This window comes from Melospiza melodia, chromosome 17 (assembly GCF_035770615.1).
Source record: "Melospiza melodia melodia isolate bMelMel2 chromosome 17, bMelMel2.pri, whole genome shotgun sequence".
Lineage (NCBI taxonomy): Eukaryota > Metazoa > Chordata > Aves > Passeriformes > Passerellidae > Melospiza > Melospiza melodia.
The window spans coordinates 16,866,744-16,892,986 of record NC_086210.1 but is presented as its reverse complement, the minus strand read 5'-3'; the positions used below and the strand labels follow the sequence as shown (position 1 = coordinate 16,892,986).

Here is a 26,243-nt window from a genome sequence, read left to right as displayed (position 1 = left end):
ATTGATTACATCACACTGCCTCAAACCCGCCAGGGCAAGCGCTATGTACTGACCATGGTAGAAGCCACCACGGGATGGTTGGAAACCTACCCTGTGTCTCATGCCACAGCCCGTAACACTATCTTGGGCCTTGAAAAGCAGGTCCTTTGGAGGCACGGTACTCCCGAGAGAATTGAGTCGGATAATGGGACTCATTTTAAAAACAATCTTATTAATACTTGGGCTAGGGAACATGGCATCGAGTGGATATACCATATCCCCTATCATGCACCAGCTGCAGGGAAGGTGGAAAGGTATAATGGATTGTTAAAAACCACCTTAAAAGCATTGGGTGGGGGGTCTTTAAAAAACTGGGAGCAGCATTTAGCAAAGGCTACCTGGTTAGTTAACACTCGAGGTTCCACCAACCGAGCGGGTCCTGCTCAGTCTGAGCACCTTAATATAGTAGATGGGGATAAAGCCCCAGTGGCCCATGTCAGAGGTTTGTTGGGAAAGACAGTATGGATCAACCCTGCCTCGAGTACAGACAAACCCATCCGTGGGATTGTCTTTGCTCAAGGACCAGGTTATACATGGTGGATAATGCAGAAAGATGGAACAACACGGTGTGTACCTCAGGGAGACCTGATTGTGGGATGAGACTCATATATGAATGTCATTGTTTGTTGAATGTGAGACAGAAGGAAACTGTAAGTGTCAAAGGTCTGAGCAAGTAAGATGAGAGGAATGCGTAAGTGTCAAAGGTGTGAGTAAGTGAAATGAAAGTTTTATTGTATATTCACGATATGGGATAAGGGGTGGAGTGTCGTGGGTTGACAGCCTTTATCCCAATATCGTGTGTTGTGTCTGGCAGCTGTGCCTTTTCTCTCTTCCCCCCCCCCCCGGCCGTCTTGCTGCGGCGGGGCGGGGAAGAGAGGGGGGGAGTGTTTGACCAGGCCTTTTTGCTTTTGGCCTTTTGCTGCTTGGCTTGGCTAGCCGCTTTGCTTGCTTGCTTTCTGCTTTTTGCGCTGTTTTTTTTTTTCCTTTTCTTTTGTTCCCTCTTTCTTACCCTCCCCTGAAGATACTGGACCGGTTCCGGACCTGACCTGAGACGTCCAGGACACCTGGAGCTTGCAAGAGAAGCTTGACGCCCTCACCATACACAGTCTGTTTCTTTCCTTTTCTTGTGTTGGGGAGTGTTCTTTTGTTACTTGTAAATAAATAGGTTTTGTTTTCCACTTTGCTCCTCCGAGAAATTCCTTCCCGAACCCGGTGTTGGGGGAGGGGTGGTTGGAGGTTTGTTTTGTTTTGGGGGGCTCCCTTTTGGAGATTTCCCCTAATTTGTCCTAAACCAGGACAATCCCCACTATTGCATTCCCGCTATCCCACACCCTTCTCTCTCACCCTCACCATTCCCATCCATTCTCTTATCCCACCATCCCCATCCCCACTGTCTCATCCCATACCCACCATCCCACCTTATCTCATCCTTCTCATCCACACCAGTCCCATCTCGACCATTTTGTTCATCCTCATGTCAGCACTTCCACCATCTCACTCCCCTGGTCTTTATCCCCTTTCATCCCACCATTTATCGTCCTCCTTTCCATTCTCCATCCCATCCCCATCATCCCATTCCCCTTGTCTTCATCCCCTTTCATCCCACCATTTCCACCTCCATCATCCTCCTTTCCATTCTCCATCCCATCCCATCCCATCCCATCCCATCCCCACCATCCCATTCCCCTAGCCTCCATCCCAGCTCCACTATTCCCACCTTTCTTCAGTCCCCTCCCACTCTTTCCCTCCTACTCCTGACCTGTTTGCGGGTGCTCTGGATGCAGCGGGTGGTGATTCCAAGGGGCACCTCCAGCAGTGCCAGCAGTGCCAGCCCCGGTGCCCCACCATGAACCCCCCCACCACCAGGGCCATCATAAGGCTCCGCAGTAAATGAGCCTTGCTTGGTCCTATCCTATGCAAGCTGTTACAGTTCCAGAGCTCAGTCCCCAAGGGGACTGGGTGCTAGAAGCCAGCTCGCTCTCAGACTAAGGCTGCAGGACAGCCTTAGCAAGCAGGGAATATTCAGCTCTTAGTGATTAGGCAGCTCTTATGATTTCAAGCTCTTTTGCTTGCTAGGTAGCTTTTCCCTTGGCCTAAGGCTCCAGCAGACGGTAGAGAGAGGAGAAGCAGAAGACGCTGGCTGTAGTATGTAGACGAGTATGGCTTTATTGGAGGGTCCGTGAAGGGTCTCAGATCTTCTTCTTCCAAGTTAGTAGGGGTACAGTATGCTACTTTTATACCCTTGGCCCGGATCCAATCCTGACCAATGGCAAAGGTGTTAGAGTGACCATAAGTGACCAACAGTAGGGTTAACAACATATTGCCTTACATGGCTATAGGGATAAGGTACAAGGCGGATGTCCCTGGAGACAGGAAACTTCTTTGCCGCTGTGTCAGCATTCTATTCTCCAAGGGGCCCTGGCTAAACCTGAGGGGTTTACTACACTGCAGCTGCTGGTTGGCTCCACTCGGTGCTGCCCTGCACACCCGTGGCACTTCCGTGGAAAACTGAGCCAGGAGCTCAGCTGTAGGGTGGGAAAAGAGGTTGGGATAGTGGTGGGTGAGACCATGATCCTATCCTGGATGATCCCATTTGGGATGGGAATGATGTAATGGGGAGCAGTGGGATGGGATGATGGGAATGGCTGTGGAGATGGTCAGGGTGGAATGGGGCGGGACAGGGGAAATGGGATGGTGGGAAAGGAAATGGTGGGATGGGGTGATGGGATGGTGGGAGGCAGCTGGGGATACGCAACAGGGTGGAGGCACGGGAGTGAGAATAATGGGAACAGAACAGTGGCTAGAATGGGAAAGTGGGATGGGGACAGGATGGAACACTGGAGTAGAATGAAGCCAGGAAGATGGCAAAGGATGGAATTGGATGGGATGGTGGGAATGGGAATGATGGGGATGGAGTCGTGGGATGGGATAACAGACAGATGGGATGGGATGGGATGGGATGGGATGGGATGGGATGGGATGGGATGGGATGGGATGGGATGGGATGGGATGGGATGGGATGGGATGGAATCAATGGGATGGGATGGTGGCAGTGGGGTGGGATGGGATGGGATGGGATGGGATGGGATGGGATGGGATGGGATGGGATGGGATGGAATCAATGGGATGGGATGGTGGCAGTGGAATGGGATCAATGGGATGGGATCAATGGGATGGGATCAATGGGATGGGATATGATGGATGGGATGGGATGGGATGGGATGGGATGGGATGGGATGGGATGGGATGGGATGGGATGGGATGGGATGGGATGGGATGGGACGGGGGTGACAGACTAGCTGGGATGGGATGGAACAGGTGGGATGGGTCGGGGGGGATGGGGCTGGGCCGTACCCCGTTACCTGCTGGTGTTCCCTGGAAGAAGTCCAGGTCTTGGTGCACCAGGTGGGAAAAAAGCCGCAGGCTCAGGCTCTGACGGAGACGCGCCATCAACAGCATGAAGAGAGACCCCCGGCAGCCAGAAAACAGCACACTGTGGGGACACAGGGACACGGTGACATCGGGGACGTTGGGGACATGGGGACAGGCCCTGGGAATGCTCCAACCCACCTTGTGGCTCCAGCAGCCGCCGCCATCCTGACAGCTCCAGCGGTGACTCCGTCCCCACTCCCGATGGCATCCAGCACCTTCCCGGTGGTGTACGGCCCCGCCATCTCCCCTGGGTGTCACCGAGGCTGCATCACCACGGGTGAGACCACTGACACAGGGGGACCCTGATTTGTGGGGGGCAGGATCCAGTCTGGGGAGCAGGGATCTAATTTTGGAAAGGCGGGACACGATTTGGGCAGGAGACAATTTAGAGAAGTCAGGACCCAGTTTGGGGGGTTTCGTGAAAAATTTAGGGATTTTACACCCAATTTAAAGTGTCAGTACCAATTTTGGGGGGGTTCAGCACACAATTTTATGGATCAGAACCTAAACATAGGAGATCAGGACCTAAAGATCCCAGGTCTTAGAGGTCAACATCCATATTTGGGCATCAGACCATTAGTTTGATGGTCAGCACCCAATTTTGGGGGACCAACAGTCAAGTTTGCAGGGTCAAAACACAATTTGGAAAGTGAGCACCCCATTTTTGCAGGGTCAGCACCCAACTGAAGGGGTCAACTCACAATTTCGGAGGGCCACCACTCTATTTTAGGGTGGTCATCGCCTATTTAGGAGCTCAACACTCAATTTTCAGGTGGCAGCATCCAATTTGGTGGGGTATCCCAGATTGGGGGGTTCCCAATTTGGGGCTGCAGAGCCCAAATCGGGGGTGTCAATGCCTGTCACCACATGTCAACGTCCTAAGGTGACGTTAGGATGTTTGTATCCCCATCTGTGTGTTCTGTTTATGCTGGATATCATGTTCTGTGCCTTCAAGACTGGCTCTGAAGAGTGAAAGTTTTGCTTTGGTTTTGCTATCAGCCGCTCCCCCACGGCTGGCGGGACACAGACACGGGGCTGTACATGGTGCTGCTTTTGCTTTTTGCTTGGCGTTTTGCTTTTCTCTTGCTTCTGCTTTGCTCCTGCTTTGCTCTTGCTTTTGTTTCCCCTCATTATTTAGTTTAGCTAAGCAGTCCAAATTTTTCCCTGGACTGTTTCTCCTTTACCTTTTTTTGGACCTACTTGAGCCTGCTCCGGACCGGGACCTGAGAACACCGAGAGTTTGCACTTTGTGGCTGCAGCAGCTGCCCCAGGACCAGAGGGACTGAGAACAGAGTGACCACGCCCAAGAGAGACTTTCTGAATTTGTCATCTTTTTCAGAGTGATGAAAGAGTGTTGTCATCTGGTATTGTTCATTTTGTGTGCTTTGCCTGTTAAATAAACAGGTTCTTTCCACTTCTCTCTGAGGAATCTTTCCTGAACTGGTTTGGGGACGGGCTGTGTGGGTTTGCTTTCTGGAGGGGCCCCTTTTGGAGGTTTTCTCCCAGATTTGCCCTAAACCAAGACAGTCACCCACCAACGACAGCCAGCATGAGGCAGAGGACAGCAGCTCCAAGGACGTTCCTCTGCTCCCAGGTCAGTGCCAGAGCGCGCCGGACGCTGCTGGGAGCCTTGGGGATGCCTCCGGGGGTCTCGGGGATGCTGCCGGGGGCTGGGGGTGCGGCCCAGGCCAGCACGGCCAGGGCGGCAGTGGCGTGGGTGACCCCGAGCCAGGCGGGCGCTGTGGCCGCCAACAGCCGCGGGCCGGCCCCGAGCGGCCCCAGGAGGCTCCGGAAGGTTCCGAACACCGCGGGGGTGGCGGCGGCCGTGACGGCGGCCGCGGTGGCTCCGGAAGGACGGCGAGGGGCTGGCAGCCGGGTGGCCGCGGCCAGGATGGGCAAGCGCAGGGCAGCCTCGAGCCACACGCCCAGCACGCCCAGCGGCGCCAGCAGCAGCACCAGCGGCACCAGTAACACCAGTGCCAGGGCGTCAGCTACCAGCAGCACACTGGGCAGGAGAGCGGCGGGTGGCAGCGCCATGGTGGGACCAGTACGGACAGTGCTCTCTGTGGGGTTCCCGGGGAATGAGCAACAGCCTGTGGAGACACCAGTTAAAACCAGTTAGGCCTGGGGCGCTCCCCTGTGCACACCAGTGCTCTCAGTCTAGACTACAGTGCTCTCAGTCTGGCCCCCTGAGCTCACCAGTCCACACCAGTGCTCCCAGTTCAGCCTGGGGCGCTCCTGAGTCCAGCCTGGGGCACTCCCCTGTCCACACCAGTGCTCTCAGTCTAGACTACAGTGCTACCAGTCTGGCCCCCTGAGCTCAGCAGTCCACACCAGTGCTCCCAGTTCAGACCCCTGAGCTCAGCGGTCCACACCAGTGCTCCAAATTCAGCCTGGGGCACTCTCCAGTCCACACCAGTGGTCCCAGTCCAGCTCGGGGCACTTGCCACTCCACACCAGTGCTCCCAGTTCAGCCTGGCGCACTCTCCAGTCCAGACAAGGCACTCACCAGCCCACACCAGTGCTCCCAGTTCAACATGGGGCACTTCCTAGTCCAGCCTGGGGCACTCTCTAGTCCATATCAATGTTTCCAGTCCAGCTAAGGGCACTCACCAGTCCCCAGCAGTGCTCCTAGTCGAGCCTGGGGCTCTCCACAGTCCAGACAAGGCACTCCCCAGTCCACACCAGTGCTCCCAGTCTAGACTACGGTGCTCCCAGTTCAGCCCTCTCAGCTCCCCAGTCCACATCAATGTCTCCAGTCCAGCTTGGGGCACTCACCAGTCCACACCAGCGCTCCCAGTTCAGCTCCCAAAAACTCCGTTAAGGTACCGCTTTTGAGCCCCCGCCCATCCCGCTCTGCCCCGCCCTCTCCCCGCCATCCCCGCCCAGACCCCGCCTCCTCCCGCCCAGACCCCGCCCCCTCCAGGCACCGCCTCCTTCGCCTCTCAACCCGCTCCAGCCCCCTCTGCCTGGCAACCGATGATGTCACCTTCTCTTTGACCAATCACAGGCGTTATTTCAGGCGTGGGCGTGTCAGGCGAGGATTCCCGCGCGCGCGTTCCGGGAAACGGCGGCGGCTGCCGGGAAGGGAGTGGGGCAGCATCGGGAGCACACCGGGACCGTCCGAGGGCGACACGGTCCGGACCGGGACACGCTGCGAGCAGCACCGGGGCCCGCACGGGCCCCCGGGACTGCCCGGAACCACCGGCGAGAAGAACCGGGAGCAGGACCGGGAGCCAGCAGGACAGACCGAGACCCACCGGACACAGCAGAACCCACCGGTCCCCGTGTCCCCGATACTGTCTCCCCCCATTCGCCGGTTCCTGGCCCTGCTGAGGCCCGAGCGCGGGCGATGTACTCTGGTGGGAAGCTGATGTCGGCTTCTGCTCTCGGTACGGGGGGACCCCGACCGGGGGGGCAGGACCCCTTTGAGGGGCTTTGGGATCCGATTTGTGGGTTTGGACATAACAGGACCCCTTTGAGGGGCTTTGGGATCCGATTTGTGGGTTTGGACATAACAGGACCCCTTTGAGGGGCTTTGGGATCCGATTTGTGGGTTTGGACATAACAGGACCCCTTTGAGGGGCTTTGGGATCCGATTTGTGGGTTTGGACATAACAGGACCCCTTTGAGGGGCTTTGGGATCCGATTTGTGGGTTTGGACATAACAGGACCCCTTTGAGGGGCTTTGGGATCCGATTTGTGGGTTTGGACATAACAGGACCCCTTTGAGGGGCTTTGGGATCTGATTTGTGGGCTTGGACATAACAGGACCCCTTTGAGGGCTTTGGGATCCGATTTGGACATAACAGGACCCCTTTGAGATGCTTTGGGATCTGATTTGGAGGCTTTTTGGACATAACTGGAGGGGGACGGGATGCCGTGGGGGGTTGCAAGGCAAATTTGAGGGGTCAGGACCCAATTTGGGGGAGGCAGAATCTGATTTGAGCGAGGTCAGAAACCAATTTGAGGGGTCAGGACCCAATTTAGAGGTTTTGAGCACCCGGTTTGGGGAATCAGGATCCAATTTTGGGACTCGACACGCAATTTTGGGAATGGTCAGGATCGATTTGAGGGGATTTGGGATCCAATGTGGAGGGTTTGGACATAACAGGACCCCTTTGAGGGGATTTGGGATCCGATTTGTGGGTTTGGACATGACTGGGGAGGGGGTTAGGGTTAGGACCTGATGGGGGGTTGCAAGGCCAATTTGAGGGGTCAGGACCCAATTTAGAGGTTTTGAGCACCCAGTTTGGGAAATCAGGATCTGATTTTGGGGTTCAACACACAATTTTGGCAGTGGTCAGGATACAATTTCCAGTCCTCTTCCCTCAATTCAGGGGTCACCACCCATCGTGGTGATGCTGATGCTGTGTCCCCACCGGTGAGGTGGCCGCCCCCTACTTCACGGGCCATGTCACCGACCGGGTGGCACAGGAGGAGGACGCCTCAGGCGCTGTGTGGCCCCTGGGGCTGGGTAGGTGGGTGACACCGGGTGAAATAAACAGGGCAGGAGACTTTTTCTCCTTTTTAATGCCTTTATTAAAAGTGATCAGCTCAAGGTTGGGAAGCTCGATGGGTCCGAAACTGCTCCCAGGGTGACTCGGAGGAGGAGAAAAGTGCAGCTTTGTCCACTAAAGGGCAGAGCTGGGGGTCCCACCTGTGACGGTGTTCACAGGGGTTCTTGGATGAGGGAAGAGATGAGGATCTGACTCCATGTTTCAGAAGACTTGATTTTTTTATTTTATCATATATATTACATTAAAACTATACTAAAAGAATAGAAGACAAGGTTTCATCAGAAGGCTAGCTAAGAATAGAATAGGAAAGAATGATAACAAGGGTTTGTGGCTAGGACAGAGTCTGAGCCAGCTGACTGTGATTGGCCATTAATTAGAAACAACCACATGAGACCAATCACAGATGCACCTGTTGCATCCCACAGCAGCAGATAATCAATGATTACATTTTGTTCCTGAGGCCTCTAAGCTTCTCAGGAGAAAAAATCCTGAGGAAAGGATTTTTCATGAAAAGATGTCTGCGACACTTCACCTTGGCAGCAACTGGTATAACTGGTTCACTCTGCAACCCTTTTTTGCCCAAAAAATTGGCAGATTTTTTTTATTTATAACACCCCTGACCCCTCTGTCCATCCCTGCTGAGCCATCACAGAGCTGGGCTGTGACAGCCTGGCAGCTGAGGTCTTTGCTCAGGGTGAGAGGCAACAAAGGTTCTCAGCATCTCTGCAGGCTCGGTACTTTGTTCCTCACCTCCAGACATCACTCTGATCTCTTAATTCTGTATTGGCTCGTTGTTTTGGGGGTTTTTTCGGTAAGTTTGGTGGGGTTGCTTCCCATGGCATGCTGGTCCCGAGGTTATTTTGCATTTTCTCTGATGCCCCCCCCCCATATCCAGTCCTCTCACTGTTTGGAGAGAAGGGCCATCAATTTAGCCTCAGGCAGGGCCCTCCTGATACAAAAGGAGTGATTAACTAAAACGACTGGTGATTACAATAACAAACAGGTAGAACTTCACTGTGACTGTGTTCACAGGGGTTCTTGGATTGGGGAAGAGAGGAACATCTGACTCCCTCTTTCAGAAGGCTTGATTTATTATTTTATGATATATATTACATTAAAACTATACTAAAAGAACAGAAGAAAGGATTTCATCACAAGGCTAGCTAAGAATAGAATAGGAAAGAATGATAACAAAGGTTTGTGGCTAGGACAGAGTCTGAGCCAGCTGACTGTGATTGGCCATTAATTAGAAACAACCACATGAGACCAATCACAGATCCACCTGTTGCATTCCACAGCAGTAAATAATGTCAATGTTTACATTTTGTTCCTGAGGCCTCTCAGCCTCTCACGAGGAAAAATCCTAAGGAAAGGATTTTTCAGGAGAGATGTCTGTGACAGCCTGACTGCCTGTTCTGACAAAAGCCTGTGCTCTAAGAAACTGCTGCAGCCCAAGACAGAGATAAAGGGGGGGCCCTTGAACTCTGAAACAGAGAGAGAGGCTGCTGTGGAAAGCAGGGTCAAAATGACCCCAGGAATTCTTTCTGATAAAGAAAAATTCACAGGAAATGGAACAGGAAATCAGTAGAATGAATATGTATGAACCTGTTGTGAAATTGCATGCAGATGTATTTGAGAGGGAGCTATGTGACTGTGTTCTCAGGGGTCCAAGGATGAGGGAAGAGATGAAAATCTGACTCCATGTCTCAGGAGGCTTGATTTATTATTTTATGACATATATTATATTAAAACTGAGCAGCCCAGCTTCTGTCCAGGGATTATTTACCCTGAGCAGCCCAATTTCTGTCCTGGGATTATTGATCCTGAGCTACCCAGCTCCTGTCCAGGATTATTGATCCTGAGCAGCCCAATTTCTGTCCTGGGATTATTGATCCTGAGCTACCCAGCTCCTGTCCAGGATTATTGATCCTGAGCAGCCCAATTCCTGTTCAGGGATTATTGATCCTGAGCTACCCAGCTCCTGTCCAGGATTATTGATCCTGAGCAGCCCAAGTTCTGTCCAGGGATTATTGGTCTTGAGCAGCCCAACTCCTCTTCAGGGATTATTGATTCTGGGCTACCCAGTTTCTGTCCAGGGATTATTTCTCCTGAGCAGCCCAGCTTCTGTCCAGGGATTATTGATCCCTTACATGTAGGGTTCCTGCACACCCCAACACTCCTCAGGTGATTTAGCACCACAGTAGCCCCCGGATGCAGAGACATTTCTCCATCACACTTAAAAGAAAAGTTCAGGTGGGTTTTCCAATGAGCAATGTGGATTTCCCTGGAGTTCAGCAGCCAGGATCACATACCCCAGAACCAGAGCTTCTGTATCCCTATGGAAAGGTGATGGCACAGGGAATATCTGCTCTGCTGCTCACAAACAGCTGCAGCTGCTTTGGGTGCCTGAACATCTGCAGTGACAACTGCACCCAGCTGTTCCTGCTGCAGGGAGCGCTTTTGGGAAAACATGGGCAGGATTGAGATGCTGTTCCCAGGTGCCTTCTAGAGCAGTATCAATAATCTTTCTGGAAGGAATGAGCTCCTGAGATTTGTTTTGCATTCTTTTATAGAAGAAAAGAAATTTATTAAACTTTTGGTTTGTCCAGTGTCATTGGAGAGGTGGCACTTTCAGCCTCCAATCCATGGTCACTTTTAAAAACCTATAAATGTTACAGTCAGAAAATAAACTTCCTTTTCCTTCACGTTCAGAATCCCTGAAAAGAACTGCTGCACCTCACCTGCACATGGGTGCTGGGGCCCAGCTCCTGAGGGCAGCATCATCTCCCTGCTCACCTGTGACACAGGTACCAGCTGGGGAGTGAAAGAGCTGGGGCTGGGTGATCCCAGCGACAAAATAAAGCTATGCCTGCTTTTAATGTACGAATTGGTGTTAAAAAGTGTGAAAAACGCTAATCACGTGTTTTTAAAATTTCAAAAAGTTGAATGATAATAAAATGGTTATAAAAATAGCAATATAATTAGAGTAATAATAATGTGGACAATTTGGATTAGGACAATAAGAGACAATAGAAGCAAAGAGTTATGCACTCCGGGTACCTTTTTCTGGGCAAAATAAGCCTGATAAAGGACACACGTTAACAAGGGATTAACCCTTAAAAAACAATAACCTGTTGCATATTCACACACCTCATACATGATGCATAAATTCCATTCAAACACAGGATTCTGTCTGGTCAATGTCAGCTTCTTCCTTTGAATCCTGACAGCTTCTACCCGAGTGAGGCGGGAAGAAGTTCGTTTCTTCTGATAAGGGAGCAATAAATTCTCTTTCTCTGAAAGATTTAGGTGTCCTGTGGCTGCTGACTGGTGTGAGTCCTTTCTTAAAAAAAAAAAAAAAAGCATCTTACATAGCATAGTTTCTATTTTAACATTTTGTTACAACCTACAACTAGATTTAACACACTACTTAAGAAAACTAATACAGCATCACTTTCTGACGTAACACATAAAGTATTCGTTTTAATATCTGCCAGAAGCCAATCAGAAACCGCGCGTTATTCAAAATGCCCATTGCGTTGGGTGGAAGACGCTGATTGGTGCCGGGGCAGGCGGAGGCGGCTGCGGGCGGGTCCCGTTGCCAGCCCGGCCCTGCCCGTTCCGGCCGCGTGTCCCTGGCAGCGGAGCGGCGGCGGCGGTAGCGGGTGCGTGGTGCGGGCCGGGCCCGGGGCTGGTGCAGGGTCGGGCGGGTCCGCGGTGCCCGAGCGGGGCTGGTGCAGGGCCGGGCAGATCCGCGGTGCCCGAGCGGGGCCGGACATGGCCGGGCAGATCCGCGGTGCCCGAGCGGGGCCGAGCATGGCTGGGCAGATCCGCGGTGCCCGAACGGGGCTGGGGGAGCCGGGCAGATCCGCGGTGCCCGAGCGGGGCCGGACATGGCCGGGCAGATCCGCGGTGCCCGAGCGGGGCCGAGCATGGCTGGGCAGATCCGCGGTGCCCGAACGGGGCTGGGGGGGCCGGGCAGATCCGCGGTGCCCGAGCGGGGCCGGTGCAGGGCCGGGCAGATCCGCGGTGCCCGAGCGGGGCCGAGCATGGCTGGGCAGATCCGCGGTGCCCGAACGGGGCTGGGGGGGCCGGGCAGATCCGCGGGGCCCGAGCGAGGCTGGTGCAGGGCCGGGCAGATCCGCGGTGCCCGAGCGGGGCCGAGCATGGCCGGGCAGATCCGCGGTGCCTGAGCGGGGCTGGGGGGGCTGGGCCGATCCGCGGTGCCCCGAGCGGTCGCTGCCCCGAGTGCGGTCCCCGAAGGGCGCTGAGGCCCAGGGCTCCGGGTCGGGCCCGGCGAGGCGGCTGAGGGCGATGGCGGCGGCGCCGAGCCGGGGCCGCGGGAAGAGCCGGGCCGGGGCGGCTCTGCCCGGGGTGGGTTTTGCTGCCAACAGCGGCACCGGCTCCAGCGCCGGGCCAAGGGCTGCTGTGGCGGGGCCCGGCTGCAGCCACAGAGAGCGGCCCTGGGCGCTGGAAACGGCGGGTCCGGGCTGGGAGGGCCCCAGCAGCAGCAGGAGGAGGCGGTGGCCGGGCCCGGGATGAGCGCTGGCATGTATTATCTGAGCGGCTCTGATGTCTTTCACGCTTTAGCTCTAGAATTACTCTGAGGCCCGGCCAGCCCCCGATCCCTCTGGCAGTGCAGCTTTTCCCACTGCTGGCGTCGAGTGCTCAGGCCAGGCTGGGACCACTTTGAGGCAAGGGCTCTGAGGCAGAGGGGGAATTTTCCAGAGGAGAAATCCATTTGGATTGAGGTGAAATGTGCATCTGTGAGTTCAGTCTGCAGCTTGCTGTTTAGTCTGACTGCCTTCATCTTCTTCCTCTGAATCCTTCACAGCTGAGTGAGGCAGGAAAAAGTTCGTTTCTCCTGATAAGACAGCAATAAATTCTCTTTGGAAGATTTAGCTGTCCTGTGGCTATCTCAGTGCAAGTCCTTTCTTTTAAAGAAAGGTATTCTACATAGCAGAGTTTCTATCTTACCATTGTTGTAACCGAAAACCATAGTTAACACACAATTTAAGAACATTAATACAGCATAACTTTTTAAAATAACACAGGTAATATTCATTTGAATATTTGTAAAAAGCCAATCATAAAATACGCATTTTTTGCAGAAGTTTTTCCCTGTGGTCTGGTCACAGCTGTGCTGAGGAACAGGAAGACCCACGGCCACATGAGGGAGACCCGTGGAAAAGCCTTGGTGCCTCAAGGGGATCCTGACCAGTGGAGTGGAGAGCTGCAGGTGAGAGAAAAAGATGAAAATTCAACATCTCTCAGAGCCCTTGGGCATGGACACACCAGGCACGGGCTGTTCACTCCTTTTCCCTCTGCTGGCGTCGAGTGCTCAGGCCAGGCTGGGACCACTTTGAGGCAAGGGCTCTGAGGCAGAGGGGGAATTTTCCAGAGGAGAAATCCATTTGGACTGAGGTGAAATGTGCATCTGTGAGTTCAGTCTGCAGCTTGCTGTTTAGTCTGACTGCCTGTTCTCACCAAAGCCTGTGCTCTAAGAAACTGCTTCAGCCAAGGACAGAGATAAGGGAGTCCTTTGAACTCTAAAACAGAGAGAGAGGCTGCTGTGGAAAGCAGGGTCAAAATAAGCCCGAAAAGGGACACAGGTTAACAGAGGATTAACCCTTAAAAACAACAGCCTGTTGCATATTTATACATCTCATACATGATGCATAAATTCCTTTCAAACGCAGAATTCTGTGTGGTCGGTGTCAGCTTCTTCCTCTGAATCCTGATGGCTGAGTAAGGCGGGAAGAAGTTCATTTCTCCTGATAATGGGGCAATAAATTCTCTTTCTCTCTAAGGTTTAGGTGTCCTGTGGCTGCTATCTCAGTGCAAGTCCTTTCTTTAAGAAAATAGTATTCTACATAGCAGAGTTTCTATTTTGCTGCTTTGTTACAACCTAAAACTATATTTAACACACTATTTAGGAAAATTAATGCAGCATAACTTTATAACACACCACACAGAAGATATTCATGTGAATATTTGCCAGAAGCCAATTCAAAAATACACATCTTTAATGAAAGTTTTTTCCCATGGTTTGGTCACAGCAGTGCTGAGGAACAGGGAACAGCCAAATGAGGGAGACCCGTAGAGAAGCCTTGGTGCCCAGAGGGGATCCTGACCAGCAGCCTGGAGAGCTGCAGGTGAGAGAAAGAGATGAAAATTCAACATCTCCCAGAGCCCTTGGGCACGGACACACCGGGCACGGGCTGCAGCCGCAGAGCTGGGGAAGCACCAACCCTGGGTTCCCATGGAGGAGGAGGAGGCGGTGGCCAGGCCCGGGATGAGCGCTGGCATGTATTATCTGAGCGGAGCTGATGTCTCTCACGCTTTAGCTCTAGAATTACTCTGAGGCCCGGCCAGCCCCCGATCCCTCTGGCAGTGCAGCTTTTCCCTCTGCTGGCGTCGAGTGCTCAGGCCAGGCTGGGACCACTTTGAGGCAAGGGCTCTGAGGCAGAGGGGGAATTTTCCAGAGGAGAAATCCATTTGGACTGAGGTGAAATGTGCATCTGTGAGTTCAGTCTGCAGCTTGCTGTTTAGTCTGACTGTGACTGTGTTCACAGGGGTCCAAGGATGAGGGAAGAGACAAGGATCTGACTCCATGTTTCAGAAGGCTTGATTTATTATTTTATGACATATATTATATTAAAACTATACTAAAAGAAAGGAAGAAAGGATTTCATCAGAAGGTTAGCTAAGAATAGCAAAAGAAGGAATGATAACAAAGGTTTGTGGCTCGGACTCTCTGTCCGAGCCAGCTGACTGTCATTGGCCATTAATTAGAAACATCCACATGAGACCAATCAGAGATCCACCTCTTGTGTTCAACAGCCGCAGATAATCAATGTTTACAGTTTGTTCCTGAGGCCTCTCAGCTTCTCAGGAGGAAAAATCCTAAGTAAAGAATTTTCCATAAAAGATGTCTGTGACACTTATGCATAGTAAACTTTTTTCCCAAAGAAGTTTCCATATTCCAAGACCTGTTTAGCATGGGTCCTCCTCAGTTCCATGTTTTTAGGGCATGTGTATTCCTTGGTTGTGGTTTTGGTCCTTTCTTATCATCTTCAGTTTTGGCCACTGCCCACACTGCCTTCAGAGGATGAGTGCTGATAGCTGGCACATCTGTACCAGGTGTCTTCATCCCATGTTCATTGGATGTTATCCCATCCAAGCAGGCACTGTAACACAAGCACACTTATATCAACTACATCACTATTATGTCTAAGCTTATAATTAACAACAGAAATAAAAACTGTATCTTAATAACAAAGTTATTTTAACAGCACCCATATAAAATCCATGTTAACATTTGCACAAAGCCAATATTGCAATCTGTATCTATAGCAGGCCAAGGGCCGGGCGCCCCTTGGCGGCTCCGGCCTGGCAGAATTTTGGGGGTCCCGGTGTTTGGTGCCGGCAGAGCACCAGCGCTGGGCCGGGGGTGCGGGGGACCCTCCCTGGGGGGGGAGTCGGGCTGCCCGGGGCAGGCGCTGCAGCATCAGCCCAGAGCCATGGGGGGATGGCCTGGGCCCGGCAGGCTGGGGGCTGGCACAGCGGAGAGGGGGCTCCGGAGCTGGGGGAGCCTCTGCAGCCTGCGGTGTTGGACACCCCGATAAGGGGGGGCCCAGGAGCCCGGAGATGGTCTCACCATGGACAAGGGACACCCATGGTGTGAAGAATGCATGTTTTATGATTGGCTCTTTGCAAATATTAAAATGAATATTATGTTTTGTGTTAGAATGTTATGCTGTATTGATTTTTTAATTGATTTTTTAAGTGTGTTAAATATAGTTTAGGTTATAACATAATGTTAAAATAGAAACTGTGTATGTGAGGTATTTTTTAAAGAAAGGAATGAGGTACTCGCAGCAAGATGGCAGCCACAGGACACCTAAATCTTTCAGAGAAAGAGAATTTATTGCTCTCTTATCAGAGGAAACTAACTGCTTCCTGCCTCCCTCAGGCTTGAAGATGCCATCAGGATTCAGAGGAAGAAGCTGACACTGACCAGACAGAATCCTGTGTTTGAATGGAATTTCTGCATCATGTATGAGGTGTGTGAATATGCAACAGGTTATTGTTTTTAAGAGTTAATCCTCGGTTAATGTGTGTCCTTTTATGGGCTTATGCTGCCCAGAAAAGGGTACCTGGACGTCTGCTACTCTTTGCTTTTGTTGTCTCATATTGTCCTAAATCCTAATTGTCCAAATTACTAATGCTCTAATTATATTACTGTTTTTATAACCATTTTATTACTATTAAACTTTTAAAATTTTAAAAACAAGTGATTGGTGTTTTTCACCCTTGGGTACCCTGGGTGCTGAAACGGGAACCCTGCACAGGCAGCACCCCTGGGCCCCTCTGACTCACCTGGGGAGCCCAGGGAAGGAACCTCTGGGGTTGCCCCAGCAGCCCAGAGAGAGGGGACACCAATACACACTGGGGCTGCAGGAGCCCAGACAGGAGAGAGCCCCTGAACTGCAAAGTAGGGAGACCAGAGAGGGGAACTCCTTGGTGGGTGTTTTTTTGCTGAATTTTGGTGGTTTGGGTTTTTTTGAGGGTGGCTGAATCCTGGTGGTCTGGAGGTTTTTATGGACATCAGACACCTGGTGAATTCTAGAGATGGACTCAGGCAGGAGGAACAGCCAGTCCCCAAAATCCCACTCTTGGCATCCCTCATCCCCCTCTGCATCCTCCCTCTAACATCTTTAAGCCTCTGGGAAGAGCCCAAAGGGATGGAAGTGCCTAAAACGCTGCTGAAGTGCCTGAGCTGCTCCCAGCTGTGGATGTTCCTGTCCACAAGCCTCTCCTGGTCAGTGCCACGGGGGGCTGGGAAGGAGTTTAGGGGATCCTGAGAGGATTGGAAGGGGTTTTGGTGGCTCTTGGCTCCATTTGTGGAGCTGGGAAGGGGTTAAGGGGGCTCTGGAGGGGTCTGTGAGAGAGTTTTGGGAGTTTGGGAAGGGCTGTGTGGCTTGGAGAGAACTTGGGTGGGTCTTGGCAGAGGTGGGAAAGAGTTTTGATGGATCTTGGGGCCATTTCTATTGCACAGAATGGTTCGGGGTGTGGGGGACAGCAGGGATCTGGGGGGTGGTTTGATGGAGCTGGAGTGGCTGTGGGGCTGGGAGGGGGTTTTAGGGCAGCCGTGACCCCCAGAGCTGCCCCCAGACCCTGCGCACAAGGTGCTGCTGGGGGACAGGGGCTCTGTGGAGGGGTTTGTGTTCCTGGCACTGTGGGAGTGAGGGGGAATCCCCAGGGGTCGTGTGTGACCCCCCCCATGCCGGTGTCACCCCCTTGTCCCTCTCCACAGGGCTGCCCCAGCTCTGCTGCCCCAGAGAGAATTTGGGGAGGGGGCAGAGGGGGTGAGCAGCCCCTGCTGGGGGATGGCCCCAGCCCAGCCCCTTTGTTCAGCACCGAGCTGGGCTGGGGCTGCAGGAGGAAGAGGCCGATGGGAAGCAGATCCTGCAGCTGGGACAGGGCTTGGGGTCAGGGCAAGGTCCTGCCCTGCAGACCTGGCTCAGGTGTGACCCTGCCCCAGCAAGGGAGCGGGACATTCCCATCCCCACGGATCAGGGCTGGGAGCAGCACTTGGAGCTCAGATGTGGAAATACTGGGAGCGACTGGGAGCTCACTGAGAGGGTGAATTATCCCCCCTGCCCTTCTCAGGCCACCCTGCCAGCTGAGAAATGCTCCTTGGGCCTTGGCCTTGGCCAACAGCCCCTGGGCTCAGCTCCTCTGCAGCTCAGTACAAACACTGTCTGCCCCAGGCACTGCTGCTGCCCAACCAGCTGGTTCCTGTAGGAGCAGCCCTGGGAACTGTTTTTGTTCCCTCAGTGGCACAACATCCCTGTTCTCACCCTGCCAAAGAAAGCTGTTGGTGCCAAGTGCGGCCAGGATGAACCATTGCTGGGACTGAAGCCCCTCTCTTGGGGCCCTGCAAACAGCGCTCCAAAAGGAGCCCTTGGAGCTCTCCTGGGTCAGCAACTCCCTCTGAGTGGGGCCTCTCCCAGCTGGGAACTCTCCCGTTTGCTGCACTCGGGATCCTGAACAACAATGGAGCTTGGGCCGATCCCCCCACTCCTCCAGGCTCAGCCCTTTGCCCTTTGCTGGGGAGATGCCAAAGGGTCCACAGTGAGCATTGCCTGCCCTCAGGGGAATTGCTCACAGGTGCCGTGCACTGACTCTTTGTGTCTGTGTGCACACAGGAGTGCCTGTGCTGGGGAAATGTGGCAGAAATGCTGCTCTCTGAGGGCTTGGAGTGCCTTGGATAGCTGAGTCAGTCAGGCCTGTAGGTAAGGTTAAATCACAAGCTGTAAGTGAAGTTAAATGCTGCTAAGAGTAGTTCTTAGTTACTAAGTTGTTACCTTTATTATAAGTTATAAGCTAAGTTAAATATTGTAAAGTGTTTTTCCTCTGTAAATTGCAAAGTCATAGTTTAAGTTAGGTTAAATGCTGTTACACTCTGCTCTTTTGCTAAATTGTGAACTTGAAGGTATCAGTTAACATTAAGGTACAAGTTAAGTTTGAGCTCTTAGGCTGTATTCCTTTTATCCTTGCCCTCACTGTCTTTGTGTCACACACACAGGGACAGTTCTCAGTTCATTTCTGGTTTGATTACCTGGACTCTGTTTGGTTTTGTTGTTGCTTTGTTTCCCTGGTGTGCCTGAAGTGTCCAGTCAGGAGCAGAGTGACTCTTGCCAAGGAACTCTGTGCTGCTGTCCCTTAATATTCAATATGGTTTTTGCTGATCCCTTGCTGGGGATTTTTCAGCGCTCTCAGCCCCTTGTTTGTAACAGGGTGAAGGAGCCCTGGCCCAGGCTCTGGCCCTGGGGGACACGGGGACGCTGCCGGGGGGTCCCTGTCCCCCTGTGCCACCCCCAGGGCCCCGGCCCCCCGTCCCCGTGTCAGGCTCTGGGGTCGATCTCGTGGAAGATCCTCTGGGGGAGGCTGCGGGGCCGGGGGACCCGGGGGGACAGGGGACCCCGCTGTGCACGAGCAGGGTTGGACTGCTCTGGGGGGAGCTGTGAGGGGGGCCGGGGCAGAGTGACCTCCCCAGTGCCCTCACACAGCCCCCGTGATGTCACACAGCTCCTCAGATGTCACACTGCCCCTGTGATATCACACAGCCCCTGTGATATCAACAGCCCCTGTGATGTCACACAGCCCCTGTGATGTCACACAGCACCCTTGTGATGTCACACAGACCATGTGATGTCACACAGCCATCTCTGTGATGTCACACTGCACCTGTGATGTCACACAGCCCTGTGATGTCACACTGTCCCCATGATGTCGCACAGCCATATCTGTCATGTCACACAGCCTCCTGCTATGTCACAGAGCCAACTCTATGTCACCTTGTGATGTCATACAACAGTGCTGTGACATCACAGAAGACCAATGACACAAAGTCACCCTGTGATGTCACAATCTGTTCTCTGATGTCACAGCCTGCTCTATGATGTAACACAGCCACTGGGTGATGTCACAACCCACTCTCTGATGCCACAGAGCCACCCTCTATGATGGCAGACTCTGCTCTATAGCCTCATATCCTGCTCTGTGATGTCACAGCCAGCTCTGTGATGTCACAACCCCCTCAGTGATGTCACAAAACCCTCAAGAACTCAGTTCTATTGAAACACTGAAGTTTCTTGGACTTAAATAGATCCCTGTGAGGGACACAACTGAGAAAGTTTCCCCAGGTTCCAGCTGGAGCAGAACCCTGCAGGCAGTGATGACAGGTGGGGACAAACAAGGCAAAGGTGTCTCTGGTGCTGAGGAATGCAAAGGGCCAAGGCCTGAGCCCCAGCCCCTGGCCAGGCAGATCCTGTCCCTCCCTCCTTGCTCAGGGCTCTTCCCGGGAGGGGCAGTGGCATGTGGGGATGGGCAATGCCAGGGGCAGGAGCATTGGGTGGCCCCTGCCAGGCTGCTGAGCAGGCACAAGGAGGCAATGAGGCCCCAGGCCTGCAAGGGTCACTTGTCTCCTCCTGGCCCCAGGGCCAGCAGCCATGGCCAAAGTGCTGCCCAAGTTGGCTCTGGCAGGGCTGTCTTGCAGCTGCTGCCCATCCCTGTGCCCTGTGCAGCCCAGGCTGTCCCACAGTGTCCCTGCCCTGCGCCTCTGTCCCTGCAGGCTGTCGGCATCCCCCGGCTGCCCCACCTGGCTGGGCCCTTCCTTTGCTGACTGCTTGCCTGGCCACTGCATGGTGTTTGGATTGATTGATCAATTAGATCAAAGCTGTATTGGACTGTCTGAAAGGGGATGAGTTTCTTAATAAGTACAGTATGATATGATATAATGTAGTAGAATAAAGCGATGGATCAGCCTTCTGCAATCATGGAGTCAATGCTAATTATTACCTGGCTGGGAGCCTGCAACAGCAGGCAAATACTGCAGTACTGATAAACAGAGGTACAGCCAGGGGAGGGAGGCAGGTGGAAAAGGCTTTGTGCTGTCCCTGCTCTGAGGGGATCCTCAGCATGGCTCTGAAGATCTGCACATAGGAGAAAACAATGAACACAAAACAACCAAATACCAAAGACTAAGCACGATGAGCCCAAGTTCCCTGAGGCTGGAGTGTGAGCAGGAGAGCTTGGGGATCTGAGGGATTTCACAAAAGAACTGGCCCAGGGCATTGCCATGACATAGGGGTAGGGAAAATGTATTGGCCGTGTGCATGAGAGCATTGAGAAAGGCACTGGCCCAGGCAGCTGCTGCCATGTGGACACAAGCTCTGCTGCCCAGGGGGCAGAGGGTCCTGTGGTGCAGGGCTTGGCAGATGGACACAGAGCTGTTGGACCATATGAGGGTCAGAAATGAAAGCTCTGCTGTGATAAAGAACAAAAAGAAAAAGAGCTGAGCAGCACATCCTGAGTAGGAGATGATCCTGGTGTCCCAGAGGGAATTGTGCATGGCTTTGGGGACAGTGGTGCAGATGGAGCCCAGGTCGCTGAGGGCCAGGTTGAGCAGGAAGAAGAACATGGGCGTGTGCAGGTGGTGGCCACAGGCTACGGCACTGATGATGAGGCCGTTGCCCAGGAGGGCAGCCAGGGAGATGCCCAGCAAGAGGCAGAAGTGCAGGAGCTGCAGCTGCCGCCTGTCTGCCAATGCCAGCAGGAGGAAGTGGCTGATGGAGCTGCTGTTGGACATTTGCTGTGGCTGCACTTGGGCACCTGTTCATGGAGAAAGGGACAGTGAAGGGTTAGAGGAGATACCGGTAACCAAAATCAAAGCAATTTCCCATACACCCTCCTTTGTAACACACAGAGACATGCTCTTGTGTTGAAGAGTTCTGATGTTTTCTTTTTAAGCTCTTTCCATGTACTTCCTGGTATTCTTGGATATCAGAAACCCTCAGCATTTCTGCTGCCCTCTGGTAGAACAGAGTGATTTCCCTGAGGCAAGATAATGAGTGGAGACTGGGGGCAGATGATCTGTCACTTCATTCTGTTTGCAGTTCCTCTGGGCTTTCACTTTTCTCAGGTGGAGGATATTCACAGTCCCACGTTTCTCTTAAAAACCCCCAGGCACTGCTGAGAGCAGATGGATTCATCACAGCCCAGCTCCACATTTGTAGCCAAGGACTCACATTGCTCATTTCACCAACCCAGCAGCATTTTCAGTGTCACAAACCTCTGCCTTTCCCCATGGATCTTATCACTGAGAGATGCTCTAGGACAGGTTTGCATGCTGGGTTGAAGCTCCCAGCCTGGACTAAAATCTCAGAGGGACTTCCAAGTGTCCTTATGATGGCATTGGATGAGGGAGATGCAGCTCCTTCCCTGGCTGCCCTGACAGCGTTGCCCAGAGCTGGGCACTGGGGACAGCGTCACCCTGAGCCAGCTGTGCCCCCTCCAGAGCCCCCAGTGCTGGGCAGCTGCTCCCAGCCCTGTGCTCTGCAGAGGGAACTGGGCCTGGGGCTGCAGAGCTGCTCCACGGCTCTGCTGCAGCTCTGCCTGCACAGGAGGGGCTGCACGCCTTGGAGCCCCGGCCCTGAGGGCAGAGGCTTGGCTGGGGCACAGGAGGGAGGGGGCTTGTTCAGAGGGAGGGGCTGCACTGGAGGGGATCCTGTGGACATCTCTAAACTCTCCCTGCCACAGCATTGCTGGGTTTTGTTTTCTCTCATTGCCTGATCTTCTCTCTGCTTGCTGGAGATTTTCCTCCTGCAGGGGTTTCCCTGTGCCTCATCTCTCCCTGCCAGCCCTCACAGACCCCAAATCTCTGTGCACTCTCCCTGGCCCTACAGAACCCTGCCTGTTTGCAGGGCACTGCCTGGGGGCAGGTTCTGTTTGCAGCTTGGAGGAAGAACAGCTCAGACTCAGCCTGATGACTCCAGCAAGGGTGATGCTGCTGCTGACCATAGGCAGAGTGGCTGAAGGCACATCAGGGATCTCCTGTGAACCTATTGATCACTAAAAGGAACAGTTCAGATGTCTCAGGCACTTGTCAAAATTCATAATTGTCCTTTAATATTTATCCCCCCCTCCATGTCATTCTCCAGTATTAGGAATCTGAAGACAAAGTCTTAGGAAATGTCCTCATTTTTATCAAAATCCTTGTCTTGGAAATATTCTGTGACTGATCAGAAGCCAACAGCATATCAGAGCTTCATGAGCATTTCACCTCCCCTGCACCAGAAATACTCAGAGATGTACTCAGAGAGTCTGTAGACATTGGGATGTTGCAGCTTTAGGAGATAACTGCAGGAGCTGCAGCTGCATTGTCCTGCAGCCAGAGGTTCCTGTGCCAAGGCTGGCAGTGATTCTGCCCCAGGCACTTCTCAGCCCCTTCCCAGCCCTGCCTGATTGAAGCTCTCTGTGCCTCTGTGCTGTGCCTGGGGTGGCTGCAGGCAGTGCCCCAGCCCTGCTGGGCTGTGCACAGGAGGAGCTGCTCCTGGGCAGAGCTGTCTCTCTGCAGTGCTGCCCTTGCCAGGAGCTGCCTCTGGGCCAGGAGCCCGGCCCAGCTCAGCAGCACAGACACAGCACAAGGACTTTAATGAGCCTCTGGGGCTTTGTGCTGAGGCCCTGAACATCAGTCCCTGAGAGGGAGCTGAAGAAACTTCTCCAGAACTCCAAGTCAAAATCCAACTCCAAAGTTTCTTGAACTTTTAATGGGTCCCACCAAGGTTCATGACTGAGGAAGTGTCCCCAGGCCCCAGGCAGAGCAGAGAACTGGAGGCACTGATGACAGGTGGGGACAAAGAGAAGCCAAGTCTTGCTGCCCAGGGGCACAGCAGGGTCTGTGCCACCAAGGGCTGTGAGGAGACACCTTGTCCTGAGGCACGGGGGCCTCCTGGCACAGCCCCATCCAGGCTGGGCACTGTCAGCCCCTTGTCCTGCCCTCAGCATCCCCCCCTAGCTCACATCCCAGTGGCCTCAAGGATCTGCTGGAAGGAGTCCCTGGGGAGCCTTGCTCAGCAATGGCGCTGGGGGCTCCTGAATGCTCCCTGCAGGGACTGCAGGTTTTTCAAAGGACTTTGGCTTTTGCTTTGGCCTTGCAGTCTCTGAGAGCTTTGTGCAATCATAGCCTCCAATTTTCTGCTGTAATTAGTCCCTGGAGAGGCTTTGTCAGTAACAACCCTCAGTGGAGCTCATTAATGCTTCAAGGTACTTCAGTTATTTTAAGGTACTTGGTGTTTCCCTTTTGATAGAGACTCCATGAGAGTTTTGTGCAATCATGGCCTCAGTTATCTGCTTTAATGAGTCCCTTGAGAGCTTTGTATTGACACTCAGTGGAACTCATTAATACTTTGAGGTAATAATGGTTTTTAAGGTGCTTTGGAATTTCCTTTCCTCAATGAGGCTTGTGAGAGGTTTTTGTGCCATCTGGCCTCCAATTCTCTCCTCCAAGGAGTCATGAGGACCATGTTTGGGGAGGGACCTCAGTGGGACTCATTCATGCTTTGAGACACTCTGGGGTTTTCTTCTGTCTTTGACTCCTGGAAAGGTTTGTGCAATCTCCTCTCAGACCTTGAGATTCAAGGGCTCAGCTCCAAATGCACCATGGGGCTCATTAGAATCAAGCAAGTCCTGACAAACCATGGTTTTGCCTTGATTTCGCTCTACTGAAGTGCAGTTCACTAGGAAGTTTTTTTTCTATTGTTATGGAGAAATATTTCAAAGAGCTTCTAATAAATCCACATTCCTGTTTTAAGGGTGTATGGTTCTATTTAGAGAAGAAATGATAGCAGCCTTCTGTGACTGATATTGACCCAGGGACTTTCCTAAGGAGCTCTGGCCTGCTCTGAGAAGCTGTGTCTTGAGATCTGACACAGTGTGGAGAGCCTTGCTCCACATTTCCAAACCCCATCCTGTCTCTTCTCACTCACCTGGCATCAGCTTAGCTTGGAGAACTGGCTGCTCTCAGGCAAAGAGGGTTTTTTTTCTTTTCTTTTAGCACTCTAAAACTCCTAAGCTCCCTGTTGAAAACAGACACCCTCCTCAAGTGTGTGCCAAGCCCAAGCTGCCACCAAGACCCCTCCAGACCTGCCCTGGGCCAGCTGTGAGGATGTGTGGAGGCCCAGAGGCCTAGCATCAGAATCTCAATCCCCCAGACATGGAGGACTGGTTCTAGATAAGAGAAATAGGCTTTCAGGTTAGGGTGAGATGCTTTCTTCTCATATTGATCTTTGCAGACACATGCTGATTTATGTTACGTTAGGTTACCCCATTGGCCCATTGGCCTAATTACCCTAGTTCAACTTCTATTGCCCACGTTTGTTTGGCCCTAAAATGTTCTCTCTCTGTCCCTCCATTGGCCCTAGTTTGCTGTATTCCTCCACCCTTGTTTCCTATTGGCTGACCTCAGCTCTGACCCCTCCTCTGCACCATCTTCCCCCATATCCATTGGACCCTGACCCTCAGCTCCACCCTCACTACCCCATATAAGGCCCTGTTCCCTCAGTCTACACCCTGCCTTCGTCCCTGGGGCCTGTTCAGCTGTGTAGCCTGTTTGTGTACCAATAAACCCAGTTTGCTGGAGATCATATGAAGACTCATCCTGCTCATTCTGTCAGCTTTCTAAGGTAGCAGTGAGGTTTGTGCTTATGAGTGCTGGACGCTCCAAGGGCCTCAGTAGGGCCATGATGCTACACATGGCGTCTGAAGAGGAACCAGATTCCTTGAGGTCCTTGTGTCTCCAGCAGTGATCCTGCCAGCCAGACGTCACTGGAAGCTGTACCCCTTTGGGTCAGCCACAACACTGAAGTGAGTTTTATCTAATCTCGCTAAAGAAGAAGTTGACAATCCCCTCAACATCTATGGGACCTGCTTCTCTGACAGCCCCACTTTGGCTGGAGATTGTGCCTGTGAGACTGAGAGTGAGTGACTGAGTGGCAAAGAGCTCCCAGGGGTTTGGGCTTCTGATTTTCTGTTCCTGTGGGTGGGCATTCCCTCTTCCACTAGGGGCAGCTATGGGAAATACTCATTCCCAAGCTGAGAAGGATGTTTTTGTTAAGTTTTGGAGAGTTTTAAATTTAGAGGGGAGTTAATTTTCTGAAGGGAGTTTAAAAGGTATTGTTCATGGTTATTTGAGGAGCTTCCTGATATCTCTGTTGATTCTATCTATCAGTTATCATTTTGGGATGCTGTTGGGGATAAGCTTTATATTTTACAAATACAAGGGGTTTTAAAAGTTGAGAAATTTTATCTGTTGTTTCATTCAATTTATAGGATCATTTAATGGATTCATGGTTCCAAACCTTTGCCCCGGTTTATTCAAACCACCCTTCACATTCCCGAACCCAGGTTCCCTGAGAACAGGATGGGAGATGGAGCCCGCCTTTCGGCACAGACAAGCCATCTGCTGTCTGCCATCTCCCCTCCTTTTCTATCCTCTCCTCAGGGTGGTAGTGGCCATGCTGCCTTGAGATATTCCCTCACCCACATTCCTTCATTCCCTAGTTCTAATCCTCCTTCCTATAAATCACAAGATGGCAATACTCCTGTTAGAGAGGCCGCCATTTTTGATTCCCTCCCACCTTCATCCCCATTTCCCGCCTTTGCTCCAGGTGCCTCCTCTGTGTCGGGTCTCACCTTAATGTTGAATTCCACTGCCACATTAGTCCCTCCCCTATCAGCAGAAAGGTTCTCCCTAATGCGGGCTGCACCTCTCCACTTCCAGGCCCCTTGTCCAGTCCAGCCTCTTCCAGTTCCCACATCACTGGAACCGGACATGGGACCAACTAGAAGGAAGCCATTTTGGCTACCAAAGGCCTTCAACACCAGGCATTGCCGATCGGCAGA

The 26,243-nt window shown here is 52.7% G+C and overlaps 1 long non-coding RNA gene, 2 other non-coding genes and 1 pseudogene across 6 annotated transcripts; 3 read left to right on the top strand and 1 right to left on the bottom strand.

Moving 5' to 3' along the window:
- LOC134426023 (antigen peptide transporter 2-like) overlaps nt 1–6,271 on the bottom strand; it is a 31,823-nt pseudogene extending 25,552 nt beyond the window's left edge.
- Nucleotides 6,272–6,703: 432 nt separating this feature from the next.
- Nucleotides 6,704–16,287, top strand: LOC134426018 (uncharacterized). Of its 4 annotated transcripts, none has more exons than XR_010029830.1 (4): nt 6,704–6,863; nt 13,103–13,230; nt 14,051–14,146; nt 15,967–16,287. It is a non-coding gene; the product is annotated as an uncharacterized LOC134426018 (long non-coding RNA). The 4 variants fall into 4 exon arrangements; XR_010029829.1 differs by having other exon boundaries at nt 6,713–6,863; nt 14,054–14,146; XR_010029831.1 differs by lacking the exon at nt 6,704–6,863 and adding an exon at nt 11,589–11,656 and having other exon boundaries at nt 14,054–14,146.
- On the top strand, nt 12,522–12,604 carry LOC134426090 (small nucleolar RNA SNORD45). Its single transcript, XR_010029867.1, has one exon. It is a non-coding gene; the product is annotated as a small nucleolar RNA SNORD45 (small nucleolar RNA).
- On the top strand, nt 14,279–14,361 carry LOC134426083 (small nucleolar RNA SNORD45). Its single transcript, XR_010029861.1, has one exon. It is a non-coding gene; the product is annotated as a small nucleolar RNA SNORD45 (small nucleolar RNA).
- Nucleotides 16,288–26,243: the final 9,956 nt, after the last annotated feature.